This window comes from Spea bombifrons, chromosome 10 (genome assembly GCF_027358695.1).
Source record: "Spea bombifrons isolate aSpeBom1 chromosome 10, aSpeBom1.2.pri, whole genome shotgun sequence".
In the NCBI taxonomy this organism is placed as follows: domain Eukaryota; kingdom Metazoa; phylum Chordata; class Amphibia; order Anura; family Pelobatidae; genus Spea; species Spea bombifrons.
This window is the reverse complement of record NC_071096.1, coordinates 29642890-29670888: the sequence shown is the minus strand read 5'-3', so window position 1 is coordinate 29670888 and position 27999 is coordinate 29642890. Positions and strand designations below refer to the sequence as shown.

Sequence of the window (27999 nt, the reverse complement as noted above, 5' to 3'; positions counted from 1 at the left end):
ACATCTATCTCCCTCATACACCAGACACATCTGCTCATCCCTTCATACACCAGACTTGTCATCCAGTTCCTTCATACACCTTATAGACCGCCACTAAAGATCGTCCTACCTTAGCAGTGATCCACCTGAATGATCAAAGTCTGACATCTCAAACGCTTGTCATGACATAGAGTATTCCAATATACCTCTGGATTGATGAATAAATATCCGTGAACTTCTCTGAGACCTCTTTAAGCAACTGGTCAGCCACCGGCCGACATGGTCAACCTATAACCCATTGCGTGTCAATAGTGAAGTGCATTAATGACCATGAAATGCGTGTGTTATTCGAGCAATGGAACTCACCTGGGTATTTGAGAGACGGCGGAATATTGTTTTGTATCCCATTCATCTTCATCCAGCACAGCGACCTTCCCAATCTCTGCTGATGACCACCCGGCTGTTTTAAACAAGAAAAAATGGTAAGACATTCATAAGTATGTCTGCATTCGTGCCCATCTGTATTTTTAATCATTTGTCCTACATTCTGCTATCAGGAACTGTACAATATACGATCAGCATGCCCTGCCGGAGAATTAACGAGGACTAATTTCCAATACGTCCCTCCTGTTTAGCTCAGTTAACCGCGGAATGAAAATAACTGACAGCCATTAACGTTGGCTAAAGATCATTCGTTCACTGTTGCTGCTCACTTTCACTTGGCGGCGTTTGCCAGGAGGGATTTTTGGATGTAAACTCATTGTGCAGATTTAAAGCGATCTAATAAATATCTTATATTTTACATGTCATTAGCCTACTTAAAAAATGTAAAAAAAATAAGAGTGGGCCTGCGTGTCTGTCCTTGACAAGGAGATTAATTATTTTTTCCTTTGTTTCGATCTCTCGTATGCTTAAATTATTCATTCATTTTATGTACAAATATAAAATTCATATTTATAAATCTTCTAGCAAAAAATGACGTGTCTAGAACGACCTTTATCTTACAGCCACCATTCGCCGTGGGTCTCTATAATCAATTTAAAAACGAACATTATTCCTGCCTCTTTATCAAGAGAACGTACGTATAACCAAACTGATGTTCGGGGGGGGGGGGGGGGTAGGAAGGGTTATTAAAGACTTGGAGCCAAAACATGTAAAATAATGCATCTGGGACAGAGAACGTAAAGATATAATTAATAGCTACAATACTGCTCACAACAGCAGAGAAGAGACTATTGAGGCTACTCACTTACAATGTTTTCCCAAACAATAGGTTTGTACAGAGCAGCCAATGCTGGCCCGTTGTCGTTAATATCCAGAAGGTCTAGAATGACAGTTGCGCTTCCTGTTTGAACTAGGATACCCCGGTCTGAAGCTACAATGACCAGGAGGTATTGGGAAGTCACCTCCCGGTCTATGGCTTTCACCACTTTGACAGCCCCACTTTGGTCAACATAAAACTGACCGAAGACATCAGACTCCGCGTGAATGCCATAAACAAACTGTCCATTTAATTCGGATCAGGCAGTGGGAAACTGAAGAAAAATCACAGTCCCGGACCTCGATGGTAAGGTTAAATCTCCGTTCCTCAGGGATCTCATAATCCAGCTTCTTATTAAGTTTAATTATCGCGTGTTTCTCCTTTTGGTTGCTTTCAATAGTGAATGCGTGGCCTGGGTCTCCTCCAACGATGCTAAATGACAATAATGCGTTTTCTCCGTCATCTTCATCTACTGCCACCACCTGAAGGACGTTAGAGTTGAATTCACTTGTCTCCCAGACGGTAGCATGCCACGTATCCTGGGTGAACACCGGTGCGTGATCGTTTATATCTAGAACATGAATAGTTGCCGTACCGGTGGAACTCATTCCTCCGCCATCTTCAACTTCAATAAGAAGAAAGTAAGTATCTGTCTCTTCACGGTCTAGGTTCCTGAGGGCTGTAAAAATAACACCGGTGGTGGAGTCTATGCCGAAGATGCTTCGGTTAAGCAAATCCAGGGGATTGTTAACGATGGAGTAAGTCAGAATAGCATTGGAACCCTTGGTTCAACTGCACTCATCTCCATGACGGACGCGTTGGCAGGAGCGTTTTCCAGCACATCTCCACTGCAGGTGTTTCTCTCGCAGATGAAATGCGGTACGTAGTCATTCACATCATCTACATAAATGATCACATCGGCAAATCCTGTGAGGCTATCTCCTTCTTCATCTGTGGCAAGAACCACAAACCTCCAGAGAGCATGTTCCTCGCGATCCAGAGGCTTTTGGGCAAATATTCCTCCTGTCCTTTCATTTATGGTAAAAACATTACCTGCTCCGCTTCCATGCAGAGAATACTTCATGGTTCCTTGTTCTCGGTCATCTGGGTCTACAGCAGAAACCTTGACATACGTCAAAGAGTAAACACAGTAGTATTGTTATTATTGGCCAAGAACATTTGAAGAATACCCCTAACCCCCTTGTTCTGAGAGTTATAAGGAAGATGAAGTCAAACAAATTCTGGAAACATGTTCAAAGTACCAGTACCAAAACCGGTAAGTGTGACAGTTCTTCCATTATGTGACCTTGGTACTCGTTCTGCGAGAAAACCGGAGCCTCATCATTTTTGTTCAACACGTTGATCATGACCGTGGCATAATCTTCCCACTTCCCGTCCGACGCCAGCGCAGTGAGTTCATAGACCGGCACCTCCTCGTAATTTAGTGGCTGGAAAATGAAGACAGCGTCGGTTTCTGGGTCTACATCCAGGGCTCCCCCGTTATTCCCAGCTGTGATCTGATAGCGGATCTTTGCATTCATCCCAGTAACATAAACAAACATTCCGAGAGCTTCTTCCAAACCAAACAGCTTCCCTTTAAACGGAATGACTTGTATGTCGAGTCAAATGAATGATCCGCATTACTGATAAACACAGGAATGAGATATTACTAGTTACTGATAATTCCTTTGCTCACCAAACTTCCGTAACATGGACTTTATGTAGATTAGCAATTTCTTCTTGGTACAAAAAATCAGTTTATTACCATTCTTTACTCTTTTGAGAACTAGGGGTGGAAACCCCTGGTCTAGGGGTATCAGTTGAACTATCCTTGGTCACATTCCTAGACCCAGTTGAACTATCCTTGGTCACATTCCTAGACCCAGCTGAACTATCCTTGGTCACATTCCTACATTTATAACTCTTTGGGGGCAGAGCTCTGTAACTCTCTTACAACTCGGTCACACTTATTTCACCTTCGTCTGGATCAGTGGCACTGACAAGGGCAGCAATGGATCCCACGTCCTGGTCTTCCTGCACGTTAACGTGGTAAGCACGCTGAGCGAAGGCCGGCTGGTTATCATTAACATCGCTGATGAAAACGCGCACGTACGCCGAGTCTGCAGAGACGAGAGGCAGGAGATTAAAATACTTCACAGAGGCACTTCTGTCAGCCGCAATTCCTTAAACTGTCCGCCCGCACGTTAAACATAAACTAACATGCAGACAATCCGCGGACAGACCCTGCGGCTCGGAAACAACTTATACAGCCGCGTTATTCCAAAGCTCTTGAAGATGAGACCAATGTGGACGGGAATTTGTTTCAATGGATAACACGAGTATAACTGATGCCCCATGTCAATGGCTCATTTTAAAAAAAAAATTATTTCTGGACAATCGCCCCAATAACGCATTTTATTGGGGTTAATTTGTTCTCATTTGCAAACCGTGCTGCTCTTCAGAGGAGCGTTAGGACGTAGATCTTTCTGAACACCATTATAAATTCATGATATTAGTGAATTTCATTAGCATTGCATAAAAGAATACATTTCATTTTTTGCGCATAACTTAATTTAAATACACAAAAAGTTACATGATTTGCATAAGCTTCTGGCAGCTTAAAGTCATTTTATACGAACAGAACTGCATGAGTTAATCCCGGGGTTTCTTTACATGTTGAAAGGTGTGCCCAACCCTAAATATTTAAAAGGTGAGGAGGTAACAGGGCTGAGAGTTACCAACGTAACAATTGACCATCCCTCTGGCACTGCAGCAGGATCAGACTTTGGGGTATCTCAGCAGGATCAGATGTTGGGGTAAAGAGGGGCATGGATATCTCAGCAGGATCAGACCTTGGGGTATGGAGGGGTATGGGTATCTCAGCAGGATCAAACGTTGGGGTATGAAGGGCTATGGGCATCTCAGCAGGATCAGACGTTGGGGTATGGAGGGGTATGGGTATCTCAGCAGGATCAGACGTTGGGGTATGAAGGGCTATGGGCATCTCAGCAGGATCAGACGTTGGGGTATGAAGGGCTATGAGCACCTCAGCAAGATGAGGCATTGAGGTTTTATGGGCTATGGGCTATGGGCACTGCTTTGTAAACATACATTGGGGTGGTTTGTGGGCAACTTCGCAGGATCAGACCTTGGGGTAGGGAGGGCTATGGGTATCTCGGCAGGACCTTGGGGTGGGGATGGTTGTGGGCAACTATTTAGGAATAGATCTTGGGATGAATGCTGCATTTCGGTTGAGCAGTAAGGCCACTGTGCCAAAATAAACCCCATATTATCCTCACCAGAATTGGGTTGCCCATGTTTTCCAGGTCGAGCAGACTCTGATCCATCTGACGACATAACTTCTAGGAGATACGAGGCCTTGGTCTCCCGGTCAAACACGGCAGCTGTGTAAATGACTCCCGTCTGGGGATCGATGTGGAACAGAGCATGGTCTCCGCTGCGATCTTCTAAAATAGAATAGGTGATCTGGAGCAAGACAATCAGACCACAGTTAGCGCAGGCTGGCCTGAAAACACTTTGCTGATATAAGGTGGAACTGATGGAAAACCACTAATGCTCTTTTTGTTGCAAAGGCTTGGAAGCTTTTACTGAACATGTTCTGCCAGGACTACATATATCATTAACGTAACAGTAATGCCGGTGCGCAGGAAATGCTGCGATCCGATGAGCAGAAGGTCTGTCTGCTCTGCCGCAAACCAATTTAATTTCTCTTTATTATTTATTTGTGGCTTTAACTGACAGGTGACCCCTCGACAATCAACAATCTGGCCCTAATACCAGACAGTGTTATCAGGCGAGAAAACCCCCCTATGTGGCATCACTAACTCTAATTAACGTGCTGACCCCCTGATCTAGTGTAGATATTGGTATGGACGTGTCCCACGGATCAGTATGGCCCTGTACTATGAACTGGTATACACCCCTCTCCTATGGATCGGTATGGTCCTGTGCTATGAATTGGTATACACCCCTGTCCTCTTGATAGGTATGGCACTATGCTATGAAATGTTATGGCCTTGTCCCATGGATCGGTATGGCCCTGTGCTATAAACTGGTATGCACCCCTGTCCTCTTGATAGGTATGGCACTATGCTATGAAATGTTATGGCCTTGTCCCATGGATCGGTATGGCCCTGTCCTGCTGATTGGTATGGCCCTGTCCTGCTGATTGGTATTACCCTGTCCTGCTGATTGGTATGACCCTGTCTTACAGCTTGGTATGCCCCTGTCCTACAGATTGGTATGGCCCTGTCTTACAGACTGGTATGGTCCTGTTTTACAGATTGGTACGGCCCTGTCTTACAGATTGGTATGGCCCTGTCCTACGGATTGGTATGGCCCTGTTCTACGGATTGGTATGGCCCTGTCCTACGGATTGGTATGGCCCTGTTCTACGGATTGGTATGGCCCTGTCCTACGGATTGGTATGGCCCTGCCCTACGGATTGGTATGACCATAAAGCACATTGTTTTACATGTGCAAATTACAGGAATATATGCTATGGCTAGAAGGACCAGGGATATCTGAAGAACATGCGTCAATGGGTGCAGATTTTATAAATTGGTACCGCATTTAGTATACCCAGGAACACAGAGCTATAGGAGTCAGAGTGTGCGTGTGATGAGGTTTCACATATGAACTCACCTCTCCATTCAGTCCGAGATCTTGGTCAGATGCAGACACCTGGAGCACAAATGTTCCCAATTCAAGGCCTTCTGTAACGGTGGCCTCATATATGGACGACGTAAAGAAGGGCACATTGTCATTCACATCTGCAATATAAACAAGTCCGGCTTCACATTTGCTCTTCTAGCAGCGCAGGCACAGAATTGATATCCGGAGATTCTACCTGTAATGTTAATGTACACCGTAGTGAAGGCAGCCAATGGCACAGCAGCAACGGTCTGAGCTTGGATCCTCAGGATAAAAGTCCTGGTTGTTTCATAATCTAAAGGTTCAGCTACAAGAACGGAGGCAGAGCCTTCTTCTCGATTTACCGTCAGGTAGAAACGAACGGGCATGTTAGTCTCCGGGACCAATCCTTCCTCTAAATTGTACGTCACACGAGGGTCTCCCAGCAGTGAGGAAGCTTTAACGGTCTGTAGGAATGGCAGAACATTGTGTAATTAACAGTAAATTACAGTAAAAAGAAGCCCTCAACAGCAGGAAGTCCACTCGGAAATGACAGACATTAGAAGGGTGATTAAGGCTCCTTAGAGGTGATGTCTCCATACCCCGTTCCCTCTCACTAGCTTCATATCAGGCCTAACGGGAAGCAGATGTCTAGATGGGTATGATCCCTGGTAGCCGGGCATGAGGGAGAAATCCATATTCAAATGAGATCATACACCAATGGGCGGAATCCTTCTATGACTCCTACCAATGGCTGGAAGCATTGTAAGGTGCCCAACCAATGGCTGGAAGCATTGTACAGTTCCCACCGACGGGTGGAAAAATTCCACTGGTTTCCAGGTCAGAGGTCACGTCATACCACAACAGGCGTATCTCTCATGGTATTTTCCGGAATCCCCAGGTCATACCTTTCTTTTTCCCAGACCGGAGGCTGATTCTGAGCATCTGTGATTCGAACGGCTACTTCCACCTGTGTGCTTCTATTTCCTCCATCCGCGGCCGTGACCTCTAGAGTTATTAATGATTTCTGATGGGGAAAAAAAGGTTAAGACAAAAAACTTAATTACATTCACTTAAACCTTCTCCATTCAGCAACCTCCCCGACAAAAAAAACAAACCCAAAAATGCTCTACCAATTGATTTAAAAGCTGTGAGTGACAGATGGTTGAGGAGTTTCATGCACCACTCACATACTCTGGTACTCAGTGTTAATTAGTTGTATGGTACTTGTCCTAGAGGGTTTTTCATTCTATCGCCCAACCGATTTCCAATTACAGAGCTAACCAGAGGCACGTAAAAAAAAAAAAAGACAGTGGACGATTCCCAGCAAACAGCTGGCATTCTGCAATGGAGAGTCTCATTTAGCGGTAACCTCGGGGACTCACACGGGGGCCTTCCAATCAGTGTCCAGATGTCATCGTCTGGCCGTAGAGACTTTTGATTTCAGAAAAAGCAAACATGACAGCTTGATAAAGCCTTAAAACTATCCAAAAAGCCCCGTTACGTCCCCGCTTAAAAAGCCACCAGCTGTGTTTGCAAAGCAGAAAGTTGAAATATCCAAACACAAAGCCACTCGCTGTCATAAGAGATACATTGTAGTTTTGCAATATGTACATTAAACCGGTTACTTAATATTAGGAACGAAAGAGAGATACAAGTGCGCCATATCTTATTATTGCATTATATATATAGCGGCTTACAATCCTACTATAAGTCATATTGTATAAAGGGGTCTGGGGTCAGAAGGTGACCCCGCGATATTTTCATTTAAGAGTACTATCACTTGTTGAAATGTAAGTTGGTTCTCTAAACACAGTATGTAAACGCTTGCTACATTACCCGAGATATTGGCTGGCGAACATAAAGCCACCCCTTGGAGGTGTTAATGCTGAAGGCCACTGGTTCCTCTCCAGACACGGAGTACGTGATCGTTCCATTCACGCCATAATCGTCATCACGGGCCACAACGCGGAGGAAGCTGCTTCCCACGGCAGCACCTTCTCTCAGGAAATCTGGGACAAGAATGAAAACATTTGAATTCTATGTTGTCCACTGGGGTCCCAAATACCCCATGGGCAAGCCGGCCAAGCTCTTGTGGACCAGCAGATCTAGGAAGACTCTTAACGCTGAATTCCACTTAAAGCTATAATTAGAAGAGGACAGAGGAACATGATGGGGACTTGGTGCTTGTAGAGATCTCATACTCTACCCACGGAGGCTCAATTACATTCGCAGTGGTTGTTCTCAAAGCTGGGGTCGTTGTCATTTTGGTCCTGGATCTGTATGTTGATCTGGCACAGCCCTATGAGAGGCTCGGCCCCCTGGTCTGTGGCTTTGATGGTGACGGGGAACTCTTTCTGCTTCTCCCGATCAAAGCTCTGAGGGGTTGTCAGGACTCCTGCGTGGGAAACGTGTTAAAGAAAGCACGGAGGCGATGTGACTGGCAATTCCTGCTTTAACACGTGAAGAACATTTTCTCATAAGCTTTTGTCTTTTTATCTCGATGACTAATTTTCTTCTTTATGTAGCAGAATATGAGAGAAATCGTCAGGTCTCTGTAAAAAGCATCGGTGGCATTGGGGGGGGGGGTAGTTATGGATGTATACAAAATATAGCTCTACGTACCTTTCTCGGAATCAATAATAAAGCTCCCTTCTTTATTTCCTTCCAAAATGTTGTAAGTCACATGATCTCCATATGGATCAAAGGCATGTACGGTGGCAACCAGGGTGTTGGGAGCCGCTTCCTCCGATACAAACGTTCTGTATCTGGAAAACAGAGAAACGCTGCCAAGAGACCCATTCAGTGCTACCTCCTACCCCGAGGCTCGGCCAACACCAAACCTACTGGTCTTCTCACCGGCCCTGGCAAAGAAGTTATAGAATGAAGTCTATGCAGTCGCCTTTCATTTACGGATTGGGACAAACTCTCGAGCCTTCGTTGGGAGAGACCTGATGAACCGCAATGTGTTACAATGTATTATAGGAACCTTTGGAAACATCAGCAGATATTTCTACGCAGAAACCTAATGGACACAACATTTTTTTCCATTAAAATTATCAAAGGAAAGATCCGGAGGCCGGCTCTTAAAACTGTCAGTGTGAGAGATTCCGAGGAAGAGTGACATAGCCCGTCTGCTTCTATAGGAGCTTCGCAAGATCTGTGAGCGTTCGGCTAAATAACGCGTGGCAAACGTAATGACTCGTAGAGCCGGAAGCCGCTTACGATGCCATTTGTACGATGCAGTCTTTGGTGTATGATACCCCGGGGAGTTATTCTCAAGTACTATTTATTGAGGGGCATTACAGTTTATTACCTCTCCGAATGGGCTACACATTGAGATTGGCTGCCAGCTTCTAGACCACAAATCAGGCTTTAGATAACCCTCATCTTTCCTCTGCGTGCAAATAGATCCGATGATATCTACGGCAATGAAATCTACAATCCCACTCGGAGAGGTCAACGTGGGGTCTCCATAAAGACCTCAGAGCTCATGCAAACTCAAGCAGAACTGTCCGTCATCAACCATCCTCTTTGTAAAGCTCATAACTGCTGCAGATCCTGAGAAACCCGACTTGTAGTCCACTGCCGCCATCAACATCTTAGCTTCCAAAGAAGATCTGCAGCAGCTGTAGGGGTTGTCTGGTTTGGGTAAACCATCACAGCGGGCCGGCATGCAGGGGCAGCGGCCCTGCGGGCAGGCGCGCAGGGGCAGGGGGACCGCGGGCAGGCGCGCGGGGGCAGGGGGACCGCGGGCAGGCGCGCGGGGGCAGGGGGACCGCGGGTAGGCGCGCGGGGGCAGGGGGGCCGCAGGTAGGCGCGCGGGGGCAGGGGGGCCGCGGGTAGGCGCGCGGGGGCCGCGGGTAGGCGCGCGGGGGCGCGGGGGCCGCGGGTAGGCGCGCGGGGGCGCGGGGGCCGCGGGTAGGGGCGCGGGTGGGGCCGCGGGTAGGGGCGCGGGTGGGGCCGCGGGTAGGGGCGCGGGTGGGGCCGCGGGTAGGGGCGCGGGTAGGCGCGCGGGGGCGCGCGGGGGCGCGGGTAGGCGCGCGGGGGCGCGGGGGCGCGGGTAGGCGCGCGGGGGCGCGGGTAGGCGCGCGGGGGCGCGGGTAGGCGCGCGGGGGCGCGGGTAGGCGCGCAGGGGCAGCGGGTCCGCGGGAAGGCGCGCAGGGGCAGCGGGTCCGCGGGAAGGCGCGCAGGGGCAGCGGGTCCGCGGGTAGGCGCGCAGGGGCAGCGGGTCCGCGGGTAGGCGCGCAGGGGCAGCGGGTCCGCGGGTAGGAGCGCAGGGGCAGCGGGTCCGCGGGTAGGCGCGCAGGGGCAGCGGGTCCGCGGGTAGGCGCGCAGGGGCAGCGGGTCCGCGGGTAGGCGCGCAGGGGCAGCGGGTCCGCGGGTAGGCGCGCAGGGGCAGCGGGTCCGCGGGTAGGCGCGCAGGGGCAGCGGGTCCGCGGGTAGGCGCGCAGGGGCAGCGGGTCCGCGGGTAGGCGCGCAGGGGCAGCGGGTCCGCGGGTAGGCGCGCAGGGGCAGCGGGTCCGCGGGTAGGCGCGCAGGGGCAGCGGGTCGGCGCGCAGGGGCAGCGGGTCCGCGGGTAGGCGCGCAGGGGCAGCGGGTCCGCGGGTCCGTGGGCAGAGAGTTGGCGCGCTGGGGCAGCGGCTCGGCAGGCGCGCAGGGGCAGCGGCTCGGCAGGCATGCGCGCAATGGCAGCGGGTACGCGGGCAGGGGCGCAATGGCAGCGGGTACGCGGGCAGGGGCGCAATGGCAGCGGGTACGCGGGCAGGGGCGCAATGGCAGCGGGTACGCGGGCAGGGGCGCAATGGCAGCGGGTATGCGGGCAGGGGCGCAATGGCAGCGGGTACGCGGGCAGGCGCGCAATGGCAGCGGGTACGCGGGCAGGCGTGCAATGGCAGCGGGCAGGCGCGCAATGGCAGCGGGTATGCGGGCAGGCGCGCAATGGCAGCGGGTATGCGGGCAGGCGCGCAATGGCAGCGGGTACGCGGGCAGGCGGACCCCTTGTACGCTCCCAGTTTTTCCTCCCCGGTCCCTTTCCCTCCAATTACTCAATCAATTTATCAACATTCCAATGCGGATTTCTTGCATCCAGTATCGGCGCATTATTATACAGATCTGCAGATATAAAGTTATAATATAAAGAAGCAGATCTGCAGATATAAAGTTACGATATAAAGAGCCAAATCCAGTGAAAGTGGCCGAGCCAACTACCCACAGCCATTAATATCACATTTGTTGCACGAAGTCAGAATTATCCGGGCAATTAAACACGGAACGTCCAGAACAAGGCAGAGAACCGAGGGGCATCTAGGGGCGTGCGGGAGGCTTTAAATAACACATAGCAAACAAAAATGGCAGACGGCATTATTACTATTATTATTGCTACTTATATCCACAATATATACAACGTATCAGCACCAAGAACTTGGAACGATCAGCTTTACACACATGAGAGGGTAACCGGCACGCCGCGGCCCAGCGAGCGAATCAAACCCCAGAACATGGACATAAACTCTGCTCAAAGAGTAAACAGCGCTACAATATTAACCCTCTGTGTGCCACAGCGGCGTGCGGCCCATCGCCAGGCAAACACAATCGTATTGTTAAAGACATATAAGCGAGCGGCAAACATCTCAGATGCTACATCACAACAGCATAAAAAACAGGGTTTAACCCTTTCAGCCCAGTTTGTATTTTAAAAAAACAAAACAATTTATTGATAAATAAAACCACATGCTTGTCTTATAAACAAGCCACTCACCGGCCCTCCGTGTCCTTACTGTAACAGTTCAGCCGGAGTTCAAACAATCCCTCCATGGGGTAGATTTTGGTGTAATAATCCAGACCCCAGAGCTCCGCCGATCTGCAACCAATATTATATTCCAGGACCTTAGCCTGCTGCTTGATTGAGCAGATAATTCCCCAATTCACCCCAAACAGGCTTTTCGGGGGGCAGAAAGTTGACAGCAGCCCCCCACGCAAACTTGTGGGGTCTTTTGGGTTTCCATTTCTTAATAGAAAGCGTGGATTAAGCGGCAACATCAAAGCAGCTCTTTGGAAATCACTGAACAGCCCAGCAGTCCTGACCCAGGTGGATCAATCAGGGCCGCCCTCTACCTGCAAGATCCACCTCCATTCCTACCAGGAGATCCTGACAGCCTGCGGGGGGCAGACCTCGCAGTAACAATACGTGAATAAACCGTGATATTCATCGGAGGACAGCTACAGGAGCTGTAACAGGGCACCTACCGCAGGGAGAGGGGCAATAATAATCATTATTATATGAACGATGTATAACGGGGCAATATCTGCACTTTATGCTATAAGATTGGACTATAGTATGTGCTATATAAGGTTTCAGACATGGGGTCTGTTCATCCTCACCCCAGCCTCAGGGGGCACCGGGAAATTAATGGGGTTCATTGTCAACCAACATATTCAATGATGCAATATTTTTTCAAAGAAATTATTGTATCGATAACAATAGTAATAATATTATTAATAACAATAACAGCAATACTAATAATAATAATCATAAAATATAACAATACTAATAGTAATAATATTATTAATAAAAATAATAATAGTAAGAATAATAATAATAATAATAGATGCTGGAATGTATTAGGGATGTAACACTTTGTGTAATAATGTATCAACGTCCTGCATTTTATTATAGCTGAATCATTACAATTGTCTTATTTTTATGACCTCTCAAGTTCTTCTTGACCAGACGGGCTACAGTTCCTTTCATTCAATTGGATGACACCAGCAATAGCCAATAAATCCAGCTACAGACCAAGATCGCAAGCCTCTGTCACCGTCCGCCACAATCTTATACATGACCTCTCTGCTCAGAGAATTATCGGTGAAGACTGGATGGACCGTGATTAACCAATAGAGGGCAAAATGCTTTATTTCACGGGAACCCAAACGGTTAATACAGCATAAGAATATCTTATGACATCCCAATGTTGTAGACCAAAGGCATTGACGTGTTGGCACCTGTGACGGTATATTATCATAATGCTGTAGCAACCTATTCTGCAGCACTGCAGAAAATGCAGGCGATCTGCAATTTGCCTCCGCACACGCAGCGAGAAGACAAGAAAGCTACACTGTGTCTCATCTTCTGTTACTGTAACGTCCCGAGAAGATTGTCCCGTGTTCCTTTCCTACTCTACACACAGATGAGCGCGCCTACGTTCATCCTAGAGAAGACACTCGTGATTAGATGAAGGGACTGGATGTCTTTAAAGGGTTGCGGCAATAATCTTAATTGTCTTGCAGATGTTTCTTCCTTGTAACTATACTGAGGGATGTGCTGGCGTTCTCACCCTGTGACTGCAGAAGACAAACTTCCGGTGTTTTTTTTTTTTTTAAAGTTTTTAGAGGGTGTAAATGTGTTTCTTTGTGCATGCCCTCTGTATCTGTTCTGGCTAGAGGTGTCATCTTCCCAGGGGACCCCTGTGGTGATTCGTGGCCTAACAGACAAGGACCCCGAGTTATAGGAATTTAATTCCTCTCTTAAGTGGAGGGGTTTCCATCACCTTTACCCCACCATAACTTATTGGCACATCAAAGATGGGACCCAATTCTTGGGGATGGTGTCATATAATCGGTCATGTGATCAGAGGGGTGTGTTCTTGAAACAGAGTATGATTTAGGGGCAATGCAGGGACCTCCATGATATACTCTGATCGGAACAACATCATAAGAAACCGTCTGGACTTAAGGACTTAAGGTGAGAGGGGATGCAGAGTGTGGAGATGCAGAGTGATGGCGAGAGGGGATGCAGAGTGTGGAGATGCAGAGTGATGGCGAGAGGGGATGCAGAGTGTGGAGATGCAGAGTGTGTGTGTGTGCGCGCGAGAGAGAGAGGACGCAGAGTGAGTGTCTGTGCGTGCGCGAGAGAGAGGGGACGCAGAGTGTGTGTGCGCGCGAGAGAGAGGGGACACAGAGTGTCTGTGCGCACGCGAGAGGGGAGAAACAGATTGAGCGCAGTGTGTGAGGTGGCGCAAAATGTGAGGGGGCACAGAGTGTGGGCAAGAGTAGACAGAGTTTGAAGATGCACACTGCGGGCAAGAGGGGATGTAGAGTGTGAGCGAGAAGGAATGTTGAGTGTGAGCTTGAGGGGCCGAAGAGTGCTGGCGAGAGGGGATGCAGAGTGTGAGGACGCAGAACGTGGACGAGAGACAGGATGCAGAGTGTGAGCAGGGAGACGCAGAGTATGGAGACTCAGAGTGTTTGCGCCGGGGGGATGCCGAGAGTGCGAGGAGGGTCGCCGAGTGGGAGAGCTCCTGAGGAGGGTCGCCGAGTGTGAGAGCTCCTGAGGAGGGACGCAGAGTGTGAGAGCTCCTGAGGAGGGACGCAGAGTGTGAGAGCTCCTGAGGAGGGACGCAGAGTGTGAGAGCTCCTGAGGCTGGACGCCGAGTGTGAGAGCTCCTGAGGAGGGACGCAGAGTTACATAGTATGTCCACACGACGGCGCCAAAGTATAACAAATTCCAACTTAATATTGTTAATGGAACTGTCATGCGTACCAGTGACCAGCAGGGGTCAGCATTTTCATGACAGTTATATATGATATATTTGGGCCTTGCTGCCCTCTGGTGAGGATGGATGATTATTGCACCGAGAGAAGCTTCTGGTAAAAGAAATAGTGAGTGTGTTCTTCATGCAGCATACAGATTATGGAAACAATAACATCACAGGGTAAATCAGACTCCATTAAATATATATGTATTCATAGGTTGTCATGCAGTATATGGTGTAATACAGTACATGATGATGCCAAAGGATAACAAATCCTGGCTTCACACCATTTAACCTGACATGTAATTACATAGTATGTCCACACGACGGCGCCAAAGTATAACAAATTCCAATTTAATATTGTTAATGGAACCGTCATGCAAACCAGTGACCAGCAGGGGTCAGCATTTTCATGACATGCAATTATATATGATATATTTGGGCCTTGCTGCCCTCTGTTGGGGATGGATGATTATTGCACCGAGAGAAGCTTCTGGTTACAGAAATAGTGAGTGTGTTCTTCATGCAGCATACAGATTATGGAAACAATAACATCACGGGGTAAATCAGACTCCATTAAATATACATGTATCCATAGGTTTTCATGCAGTATATGGTGTAATACAGTACATGATGATGCCAAAGGATAACAAATCCTGGCTTCACACCATTTAACCTGACATGTAATTACATAGTATGTCCACACGACGGCGCAAAAGTATAACGAATTCCAATTTAATATTGTTAATGGAACCGTCATGCGTACCAGTGACCAGCAGGGGTCAGCATTTTCATGACAGTTATATATGATATATTTGGGCCTTGCTGCCCTCTGGTGAGGATGGATGATTATTGCACCGAGAGAAGCTTCTGGTAAAAGAAATAGTGAGTGTGTTCTTCATGCAGCATACAGATTATGGAAACAATAACATCACAGGGTAAATCAGACTCCATTAAATATATATGTATTCATAGGTTGTCATGCAGTATATGGTGTAATACAGTACATGATGATGCCAAAGGATAACAAATCCTGGCTTCACACCATTTAACCTGACATGTAATTACATAGTATGTCCACACGACGGCGCCAAAGTATAACAAATTCCAATTTAATATTGTTAATGGAACCGTCATGCAAACCAGTGACCAGCAGGGGTCAGCATTTTCATGACATGCAATTATATATGATATATTTGGGCCTTGCTGCCCTCTGTTGGGGATGGCTGATTATTGCACCGAGAGAAGCTTCTGGTTACAGAAATAGTGAGTGTGTTCTTCATGCAGCATACAGATTATGGAAACAATAACATCACGGGGTAAATCAGACTCCATTAAATATATATGTATCCATAGGTTGTCATGCAGTATATGGTGTAATACAGTACATGATGATGCCAAAGGATAACAAATCCTGGCTTCACACCATTTAACCTGACATGTAATTACATAGTATGTCCACACGACGGCGCCAAAGTATAACATATTCCAATTTAATATTGTTAATGGAACTGTCATGCAAACCAGTGACCAGCAGGGGTCAGCATTTTCATGACATGCAATTATATATGATATATTTGGGCCTTACTGCCCTCTGGTGGGGATGGATGATTATTGCACCGAGAGAAGCTTCTGGTTACAGAAATAGTGAGTGTGTTCTTCATGCAGCATACAGATTATGGAAACAATAACATCACGGGGTAAATCAGACTCCATTAAATATATATGTATTCATAGGTTGTCATGCAGTATATGGTGTAATACAGTACATGATCATGCCAAAGGATAAGAAATCCTGGCTTCACACCATTTAACCTGACATGTAATTACATAGTATGTCCACACGACGGCGCCAAAGTATAACGAATTCCACTTTAATATTGTTAATGGAACCATCATGCGTACCAGTGACCAGCAGGGGTCAGCATTTTCATGACATGCAATTATATATGATATATTTGGGCCTTGCTGCCCTCTGGTGAGGCTGGATGATTATTGCACCGAGAGAAGCTTCTGGTAAAGGAAATAGTGAGTGTGTTCTTCATGCAGCATACAGATTATGGAAACAATAACATCACAGGGTAAATCAGACTCCATTAAATATATATGTATTCATAGGTTGTCATGCAGTATATGGTGTAATACAGTACATGATGATGCCGAAGGATAACAAATCCTAACTTCACACTATTTAACCTGACATGTAATTACATAGTATGTCCACACGACGGCGCAAAAGTATAACGAATTCCAATTTAATATTGTTAATGGAACCGTCATGCGTACCAGTGACCAGCAGGGGTCAGAATTTTCATGACATGCAATTATATATGATATATTTGGGCCTTGCTGCCCTCTGGTGAGGATGGATAATTATGATGGCGAGAGGGGATGCAGAGTGTGGAGATGCAGAGTGTGTGTGTGTGCGCGCGAGAGAGAGAGGACGCAGAGTGAGTGTCTGTGCGTGCGCGAGAGAGAGGGGACGCAGAGTGTGTGTGCGCGCGAGAGAGAGGGGACACAGAGTGTCTGTGCGCACGCGAGAGGGGAGAAACAGATTGAGCGCAGTGTGTGAGGTGGCGCAAAATGTGAGGGGGCACAGAGTGTGGGCAAGAGTAGACAGAGTTTGAAGATGCACACTGCGGGCAAGAGGGGATGTAGAGTGTGAGCGAGAAGGAATGTTGAGTGTGAGCTTGAGGGGCCGAAGAGTGCTGGCGAGAGGGGATGCAGAGTGTGAGGACGCAGAACGTGGACGAGAGACAGGATGCAGAGTGTGAGCAGGGAGACGCAGAGTATGGAGACTCAGAGTGTTTGCGCCGGGGGGATGCCGAGAGTGCGAGGAGGGTCGCCGAGTGTGAGAGCTCCTGAGGAGGGACGCAGAGTGTGAGAGCTCCTGAGGAGGGACGCAGAGTGTGAGAGCTCCTGAGGCTGGACGCCGAGTGTGAGAGCTCCTGAGGAGGGACGCAGAGTTACATAGTATGTCCACACGACGGCGCCAAAGTATAACAAATTCCAATTTAATATCGTTAATGGAACCGTCATGCACACCAGTGACCAGGAGGGGTCAGCATTTTCATGACACAATTAAATATGATATACTTGGGCAGTGCTGCCCTCTGGTGGGAATGGATGATCATTGCACCGAGAGAAGCAGCTGGTAAATGAAATAGTGAGTGTGTTCTTCATGCAGCATACTGAATATGGAAACAATAACATCATGGGGTAAATCAGACTCCATATATGTATATAGGTTCATATGTATATATATGTATATGTATACATATCATGGGTTCATTGCTGCCCTGTGGTGGGGATGGATAATCATTGCACAGAGAGAAGCTGCTGGTTAATGAAACGCATCTGCAACAAATGCAATAAACGCCACTGCAGGTGACATGAAGGGTCCTGATGTCGGTTTATATGATTATCATCATCTTGTATTTATATAGCGCAAACACTGTATGCAGCGTTTCTTACAATGCATGTATTCAAGGGGTCTGACAAGACTAGAAATGACAGACTGAGACAAACCCATACATTTGGTGGAGAGCCCTGCCCAGATTACCTGCCATGGAGAAAGGTCACTTCTCTAGCGAGGTTTCCTGCAGCTGGATGCAGAGGTAGCAGAGTTAAGCTCAGGATCGCCCTTGCTGTTACTCAGATTCTCAGAGTACCTCTTTATTAAGGAGTCCCACGTGAACATGCACTCAGTAACACAGAAGACACCGTGACGTTGCATGATTTTTATTTTACATGAATGATTTTTTACAACATACAATACTTAGAATGTTAGCACTGAGCCCGAACAGCGACGGCGGTACAGATTTTAACAGAGGGAGCCGGGTTCGAGCGGGGATGGGGCTGATTTTTGCAATGTCCCAATAGGAGGGATGGATTCGGCTCAATGTACCAGTCACATTTCTAGAGACGTGTGTAATCTGGTGTAAACCACTGGAAGTAGTCACACTCCATGTATTGGAAGAAACTGGTCTGCCAAAGCAGCATTTGACTACCATGCATGAAACAGAGATCCACGGAATCAACCCCTTCACTGCTGGACAGAACCCCTGCTGTATATTACTGGAGGTGGTGAGTGGGGTTGATGTGGAGATGAGCATCTGACATTCAGTTCTTCATAGACAGTTTAAGTTTAGCAAAGTCTTCAGCCAGCCTCAGCAGCTCGGAGAGCCTACATTCTTTCCCATGGCCTGAGCAGACGTGTCCTCCCGTCCTCCTTTTCCATCCATCAATTCACATACCTGCTGCACCCATTCGCTGGCCTTTAGACCCTTATCTGCGGCTTCCTGCAAATCGACACAACGCACGTTAAAGAAGCCCCAGAAAGCTCACTGCTTGGCAAGCCCATAAGTCTAATAAATGCCTTATAGTAGAACTCAGAAAAGAGATGAGAATTCAAAGAGATGAGCCTATTACCTGAGGAACCTGACACAAACTCCTAATCTTCCCGGCATCGTTATCTACGATCTAATGGCTGCAGTGTTTGGGCGACTGAGACTTCAGGAGTTTCAGGGATTCGTTCACAGCCTGTTAAAAAAAACAAAGAGCGATAGATCAGAAGACATCTTGGAGATGAAACCCGACATGCAAAGTGCTGCGAGGCAGCTCTGGAGACTGGTGCTGCAGCCACGCTCGGGGTGACCCTTCTAATCAAGCAGCCCGCGGTGGCTCGTGTCTGCGCAGTACCTTGGCAGAAGCTCCACTCTCCCTCTCTAGGACAAGCAGAGGCTGGTTGGGGTTGTTTTCAATCAGCTGTTTGGTCTTTTCCAAAACCTGACAAAATCAAGCAAAAAATATTATTAGGTCTGTGAATTTACTGCGTATGTGTAATAAATACAAAAGCCACAGCGTAAACCCTATATCTATATATATATATATATATATATATATATATATATATATATATATATATATATATATATATATATATATCAGAAAATTCTGTGACATCACAGCCCCCCCACTTAACCGTTTCTGAATATCAGCTTTGCTGGCACGGTCCAGATCGTCCATGGCTTTCTTCAAAGTTTTTAGCTGCTCTCGGAGCTCATCCTTTTGCCACTGAGAGATGACCGGCGTGGCCGGAACTCTGCGCCACGAAAGGTTTAAGGGCAGCGGTAGCCGAGAGGTACAGGCTCGCTACGCTCGGTATAGGAGTAATATAAATATATATCGGGGGCTCAGGGCCGTTACTCACGTTCCTCCGCAGAACTCCACCGATGTCACAGAACCGGCAGGACCAGAAGGGTCGGCAATCAGAGTCTCCACAGGGATTCCCACCGACACGAGGCGTACAGGGTCAGGATACGTCTCGTCAAACATGGCACGCAGGCCCTGGATAGCTTTGACCTCGGCAAGCGGGCAGTCCAAGGAGTACACAACCTGCACGCAAACACCCCGATCAGCGACCGCAAAGGGTAGATGGGCTCGCAGGCCAGGGCAGGAGAGGGCCGTGTGCTCACCTTGTTCTCCTGAATTAACTGGTTTGCTATCTCCTCCGTTGTCACGGACCGGGTCCATACGGCTAACTGAAAGGACCCAGTGCAACCAAAGATTGTGTGCAGGAGTCACAGTGCAGTAGTTGAGTTGGACAGGGCCTAGTTGCAGGGCGACCACCCTCACCCAGATGTTGAGTATCTAGGGTTGTGCAGCCAAACACCAGCGCCCTGATATAGCAGCGGATGTAGTCCAGTACAAAGTCAAATCCTGCAGCCACCATGGAACAGGCATGAGACATCACACAAGACTCATGTGCGGGATGCTGCAGGCTGGGAGTATGGAAGCTAAGCAGAGAAATATAGCAGACACATAACAAGCAATGGACAGGGAGACCAAGCACGAAACATAACCAGACAAGATATGCATGTTACAGGGCACAACAGTGAACAAGACAAGGAATAAACATAACCAGACAAGATATCCATAACACAGGGCACAACAGGGAACAAGACAGGACACCCCGCTGCCGGGGATACAGGACAGGACACCCCGCTGCCGGGGATACAGGACAGACCGACACACACAGGGGAGGGCTGACAGCCTAAGGCCTGGGGGGGGCAAGTCAAGTGAAATGGCTCTGCCCCCTCACACTCACCTTTCACCCCTCACGCTGCTCCCATCACTAAGCAGCCATCAGACTGCTGGAAAACTTATATAAACGGCCGCTGGGTGCTGATGCCACCGGCCAGAGCTACTTTAATCTTTTTATTTATTTAATATGCCGGATCGGCTTGCCATATTAAAAATAAATAAAAGTATTAAAGTAGCGTCGGCCGGCGGCATCAGCACCCAGCGGCCGTTTAGATTAGATTTCGGGCAGCCTGGGGGGCAATTGCCCCCCTGCCCATCCCGCCCCTGGACACACAAATACAGAAACTAGCCTAGTACTGTATGATAACTATTGGAGATTCCGTCACATCTTATGGCCATAGTATGCTTAGCCCACCACTACGCCAAAGTACTCCAACGACGGTGGGTCCTAACGCTAATAACTGCTGACAAAGATACAAAACAAACCAAACCTGGAAACCAAACCTGGAAACCAAACCTGGAAACCAAACCTGGAAACCAAACCTGGAAACCAAACCTGGAAACCAAACCTGGAAACCAAACCTGTAGCACTGAGACATACCTTTAGGCTGCAGACTGAGACTAACAGAACACACTGGAGGGGCGCACCTTATAAAGCAGGGGTGTCCAAGTTTTTTCTGAAGTGGGCCACTTCATCAGAATTGTATACGTGCGCGGGCCGCACTCATTTTTCACTGTGACAAAAAATATGGCCTTTAATAAAATATGCAGATTAAAATAAAGTAAAATGACACAAAACCTTTACTTTTCCTCTCACTGATTTCTGGGCCTAGAAAGTTTTGCGACTACAAATTCAGGATTCCCTAGATTTATTCTAGGGATGAACTAAAATGAAAATTCTGGACCAAAACATTCAGGGTTCACTTAGCCAAAACCGAAAATGACCCCCACCTTTAAAAATAATAATAAAAACTCACATTTTTAATAAAAGTAGGTAACACACAATTGGACAAAATAAGCAATATGACTTGGCAACCAGTAAATGCAGGCAACCAGTAAATGCTGGTACCTAGGCATGATGGGACTGTGCTCGCTGTGATTGCTGTTAGCAATCACAGTCCTATCATGCCAAGTCAGCCAATACATGCTGGTACAGGGTGGCTGTAAGTGATGTGCAGACCCCATACTGCTGGCAGCATCACTACACAAGGGGGGCAGCTAGCTAGGTTTCAGCATGTACTGGCTGACTTGGCATGATAGGAGTGTGATTGCTAACAGTAGTCACAGTCCCATCATGCCTAGGTTCCAGCGCTTACACATCCATCCAGTAAATACTGGAACCTAGGCATTATGGGACTGTGATTGCTGTTAGCAATCAAACTCCTATCATGCCAAGTCAGCCAGTACATGCTGGTACAGGGTGGCTGTAAGTGCAGACCCCATACTGCTGGCAGCATCAATACACAAGGGGGGCAGCTGGCCAGGTTTCAGCATGTACTGGCTGACTTGGCATGATAGGAGTGTGATTGCTAACAGCAATCACAGTCTCATCATGCCTAGGTTCCAGCACTTACACATCCATGCTATCACACACACACACTCATTTATTCATATAATCATTCATTCACAGATTCATTCCCTCAATCACACACTCATTCAAACACCCTCCCCACCTCCTTACCTGCAAGGCAGCTCCTCGATGCCGCTTACAGACTTCAGCAGGGGGCGCGGCCTCCCTCTGCCTTCTCTGCTAAAGCACAGAGGAAGTAGGATGTCACGTGAACTCCGCTTCCTCTGTGTGCAGTCCAGAAGTCCCTCCCACAAGTAAGTAGCAGGGCTTGAGGTGCGGCTCGCGTAAGATCGGTTGCCCTGGCTGCCGATCTTACGCGGGCCGCACCTCGAGGTCTCGCGGGCCGCATTTGGCCCGCGGGCCGCATGTTGGACACCCCTGTTATAAAGGATACAAAGCAAAAGCAAAGAGCTGAAGCAGAGTCAAGGAATGGGAGATCAGAACAGAGCAAAAGGAAATCCAGGAATGGATTAAAGCAAAACAGGGAAATTGAAACAAGAGCGAGATATGCAGCTCCGCAGCCTGGGAAGGACGTGACATCCGTTTTGCGGATCTCCTGGGTGCTCATCGCACCCTTAGCTGTGAAGTCAAATCTTAGTCTGTCGGGGGCAACTAAGGAGCCCCTCTGATCGGCATCCCCGAGGACGGAGCGCGGAGCAAAGTTCAGAATGTGGGTGGCTGTGTGATTGCTCATCACAGGACGGCGCCTCGACTAGAAGAAGGACAGAGGGCTGTCAGCGTTAACCCGACACTTAAAACACAGAAACAAAAAGCATTCAGCAACGTGCGGACCTCTGCAAAACCCACTGCATTCAATGGAATTTCTCCGTTTCTGACAAATATAATTATTTTTCCCACATTCTCCAAACTGTAGAATAAAGCTATCTGGAATATGGGTGTAGACGGGTTCACAATCTCACTGCTTGCATGGTCGGGATGCTCTTTGAAATAAATATTTGTAATATCAATATTTTTCCACATAAACAAAGCAGCCCCCAAAAGAAGCGTCTCCTTTCCACTTTGTATATTGCAGAAATGTTTAACATTGATACATATGAACATATGTTTTATTTATGACAAAGCCTTCACTTATCGGCCCCTATAATCCGGTAATATTTAGAAAGTTTAGTGCATTTTTAGAGGTTGAATGACTGGTGTTGGACTCCGAAGAGAGAGAGATCCCTTAAGAGATTTAAATCAGATCTATACCACTATAATTAACCCCATAAACAATGTACACGCATGCAAATATAAAAAAAATCAGGTTAATAATTCCATTAAAATACTTAAGGTTTCCCTGGTCAAGCAGCAACAAGATTAGGGCACAAAAATGTGCATTACCCAATGTCATCCTCTATATGCCATTATATTCCGCTGCAGCGGAAGTTATCTACGCAAATCACGCTGCCCGGACTAAGCACCGGGGACTCAGAAGCAACGGTAAGTTGGGGGGGCATAACACAGGAGGATCCAGGTCCCCTGCATCGCTGCGGGGGTTCTGGATCTTAGTCTCATAGTCAAACCTATTTGAGGTCTGATTATAAGACGACCCCGATTTTAAGACAAGGGGTGTTTTTCAGAGCATTTGCTCTGGAAAAAACCTCATCTCATAATTGAGCAAATACGGATAGTTTTTTTCTTTTTTAAATACAAACTGGGCCGAATGGGTTAAACCCTGTGTTTTATGCTGTTGTGATGTAGCATCTGAGATGTTTGCCGCTTGCTTATATGTCTTTAACAATAGCGCTGTTTACTCTTTGTGCAGAGTTTTTGTCCGTGTTCTGGGGTTTGATTCGCTCGCTGGGCCGTGGCGATAATTTTTCCGGTGCTCCCTGAGGCTGGGGTGAGGATGAACAGACGCCATGTCTGAAACCTTATATAGCACATACTATAGTACAATCTTATAGCAGAAAGTGCAGATATTGCCCCGTTATACATCGTTCACATAATAATGATTATTATTGCCCCTCTCCATGCTGTAGCTGTCCTCCGATGAATATCACGGTTTATTCACGTATTGTTACTGCAAGGTCTGCCCCGCGCAGGCTGTCAGGATCTCCTGGTAGGAATGGAGGTGGATCTTGCAGGTAGAGGGCGGCCCTGATTGATCCACCTGGGTCAGGACTGCTGGGCTGTTCAGTGATTTCCAAAGAGCTGCTTTGATGTTGCCGCTTAATCCACGCTTTCTATTAAGAAATGGAAACCCAAAAGACCCCACAAGTTTGCGTGGGGGGCTGCTGTCAACTTTCTGCCCCCCGAAAAGCCTGTTTGGGGTGAATTGGGGAATTATCTGCTCAATCAAGCAGCAGGCCAAGGCCCTGGAATATAATATTGGTTGCAGATCGGTGGAGCTCTGAGGTCTGGATTATTACACCAAAATCTACCCCATGGAGGGATTGTTTGGACTCCAGATGAACTGTTACAGTAAGGACACGGAGGGCCGGTGAGTGGTTTGTTTACAAGACAAGCATGTGGTTTTATTTATCAATAAATTGTTTTGTTTTTTTAAAATACAAACTGGGCAGAAAGGGTTAAACCCTGTGTTTTATGCTGTTGTGATGTAGCATCTGAGATGTTTGCCGCTCGCTTATGTCTTTAACGATACGATTGTGTTTGCCTGGCGATGGGCCGCACGCCGCTGTGGCACACAGAGGGTTAATATTGTAGCGCTGTTTACTCTTTGTGCAGAGTTTATGTTCTGGCGTTTGATTCGCACTGCTTCCTTTTAAGCTTCTTTAGAAGGAAGAATATGTTGTATGTTTCTTTCTGTGCTTTAATTGATTCAAACTGAGAAGAAAGAGAACTAAACCACTTTTATTGACTGTCTACACAGTACAATACAGAGAGTCAAATCAGATACAATGCAGAGAGTAACAAGTAAATCACAAGTAAATCACAAGGCAAAGAGTAACAGGTACAGTGCAATGAATTACAAATCACAATGCAAAGAATCACAAGTACAGTGCAATGAGTTACAAATTACAAGGCATAGAGTTACAAATGCAATTATGAAGTCATGAGTAACAGGAACTGAAAGTAATAGTAAATCTACAATAATCGCAGTTGAATTACATTCTTAGTCTGCGCCAGGTCCAGCCGCACTGCTGTTAATGTGGTTTTGTTTCCATTCCCAAAGAGATTACGAGCGGCCGGCTCCTTCTCATCTTCAGACAAGACCTGACCATGCTGAGGCTCAGCTTTCCAGAGCAGGTGAACGTTACAGACAGAATGGCATCCGATAGACCTGCACCTAAAAGGTAAAGTTAATTAATTATCACATCGTGAGCCAGACATGTAATTAATGCAGCCACAGGAAAGCTTAAATATTCTCCTTTTCTCACAGAAGTAGAATGAAGGTGAATCTTTAAGAGCAGACAGAGCTGCATTATACTCAACTAACTGACCCTCAGCTAACTCTACATGGAACATAACCAAGACAAGTCACGCCAAATACACAACGATTCAAGTCACACGCAGTCACATTTACTTAAAGGAAATGTCAACGTTGGGCAGTCCGGGAAGATGAATTACTGACTTCATTTACTTCGGTGCAGGGAGTCAGCCTGACTCTGGATCGCTGCCGCACGGCTTTGATAAATGAGAGAGGGGATAGGAGGAAAGCTACTTACAGAGGATCGAACGCGTTGTGAAGTCCACGGAGTCATCATGCAGGACAGAAGGTATGGAGCACACGGATGGCTTGGGCTGGTGATCAGGGCTGACTTTACTGAAGTCACAGATAAACTGGGATTAATACCTAGCAACTGCGGCACTCTGGTTGCAATCTGCATGGATTAAGAGAAAGGAGGTGTTGAAGAGTCGTGACAATTTTTATGCATGTTTATTATCTGCAGTAGTAAAGCCCCACACCATGTGTTACTGTGACCCGTGTTTGATATGCATGCCATTCTCTGCATGTTTTGGGAGCCGGATACCGTTCTGCAGCTTGGAGGCGTTAAGCAGTCATCTACTCGTTCCCACAATCTCCTTCCGCACAAACCCTTTAAAGGCTGTCTCCGCAACATCGTTCTTAATAAGCAGGTAATGACTTTCTATCACGCAGAGTATCGCTTACCTCTTACTGCAGACGGCTGCTCTGTAGTGGACGTGGGAGCTGTGGATGCATCCGGTAAATCAGCTTCGGTACTTTGGGGGTCTCTGAGCAGAGGGACGCGGTATGACCAGGTGGGTTAGCAGGATAGTCCCAGCTGGTATCACGTAGGACAGAGGTTGGTAATGATTCCTATAAGACAAATAAATTAGAATGTTCTTTGATTAGCAACGTGTATTACCAATATTCAGTAACATACAACTCGCAGATATGCAGCCGGACTGCACGAGGAGCCGGGTCAATAGACATTCTAAGGGTAACAAAGAACACAACCAGTAGCGGGATCCGGATCAAAGTTTTCCGCTGAGTTATCTGAGCTACTTTGTGATGACCTGCTAATAATTTTCTTTATCGGGTGGGTGTTTCCTTTAACACAGGTGTATGATCTAGCAGCCCCTCTGGAGGCCATTAATAGCTCCCCAGGCTGTGCGAGGAAGGGTACAGCTTGCTCATCACCCACACCCTGCGACTCTGCTTGCGTCAGTGACCTCCAGCTGTGATTGCCCACCCGCTCACCAGGACTGCGGAAAAGATACAGGCTTGGCTTAAAGCGATGCGCTCACGGGTAATAACTCTACAAGAACATTAAAGGAGACCCCAAACCTGAATTAATGGTTCCACCACCTCGCTGATATCAGAATGTCTCCCAATATAAAATGCAGGGCCGGCCCCTATAATGGGGCAGACTGGGGCAATTGCCCCAGGCGGCACTTTAGAAGGGGCGGCACTTTGCCGCCCCAAGCGCTTTTTTTTGTTTTTGTTTTTGAAGCGGAGGAGAGAGAGGGGCACCGAGTGGTTTTCGCTTACCCGCTCGGCGCCCCTCTCTCTCCTCTGCGGAGAGTCTCCCTGTTCGGTCCCGGTGCCAGCTTGTAATGCAGAGCGCCGGAAGTGACGTCAATTTCCGGCGCTCAGCATTACAAGCCGGCACCGTGGCAGAGCAGGGAGACTCGCCGCAGGACTGTTTAAAGGTAAGTACCGGGGGGGGATCGTAGATTATGGCGTCGGCGAAGTTTAAAATGCCGCCCCCGGCCCAGGGGGGTGGGGCGGCGTTTTAAACTTCGCCCCAGGCGGCGTTAAGGCTTCGGCCGGCCCTGATAAAATGTGTTTTATATTAAGCCATTTAGAAGAAGTACTATTTTTCATGCCAATATTTATGTTATATGAAAGAGACTCACCTGAACTGGGACATCTTTGTGAAAGCCCAGAGTATAGTGTAGATTATTGGAAAATGGGGAGTCGCGGTGCAATCATCAAAGAATCCATTCGAATGTTTGTGCCCAAAGCTCTGCCAGAATGGACTCTTCATACATCACATCTGAATGCTCTGCCACCGCCTGGTGCTCTGCTGGGCGATCATTTCTGTATCATAGTGAATAGGGTAATCTGCATTATATACTCATCCTTTTGCAGATGTCCACGAACACTTCTTCCATCCTGGAGGCCACATCCGGTACCTGCTCCCTCATTCTCTCCATCCACAGCGGACACGTTTTCAGGCAACATTAAGAACACGCAACACCGACAGCATCATCCTGCGTTTGTCTTCTAAGGACCAGAGCGAATCCATCCACCTGCAGGTACCAAACACAGCATGACGTCCATACCTTGACACGCGCCATGCTGCACATTGGGTAGAGTCGCGTCCACATCTGAAGCTCCCGATTCAGAGCAGCCGGTAGGTCATAGCGGGGCTTCAGCAACCGATGGTTCAGCATGACCCGGGGATCTAACAGCACCGTTTGTTTTGTCGAGGTGAGGCATGGGCTTCTAACAGTCTCCTACAATCTCGGAGAGTGGAACAAAGTTGGCTTGGAAAGGATGCAGAACGAGTTCACGCTTCGCTTTA

The 27999-nt window shown here is 47.5% G+C and overlaps 1 protein-coding gene and 1 pseudogene across 1 annotated transcript in view; one reads left to right on the top strand and one right to left on the bottom strand.

Annotated features, from left to right (window-relative positions):
- Positions 1-58: 58 nt before the first annotated feature.
- Positions 59-26067, bottom strand: LOC128468015 (neural-cadherin-like; annotated as a pseudogene).
- The window catches only part of PSME3IP1 (proteasome activator subunit 3 interacting protein 1), a 235321-nt gene continuing 217203 nt past the window's right edge, over positions 9882-27999 (top strand). The window contains exon 1 of the mRNA XM_053448923.1: positions 9882-9886. The gene's annotated coding sequence lies outside the window, so the exon portion shown is untranslated. The remainder of the gene's footprint in view (positions 9887-27999) is intronic.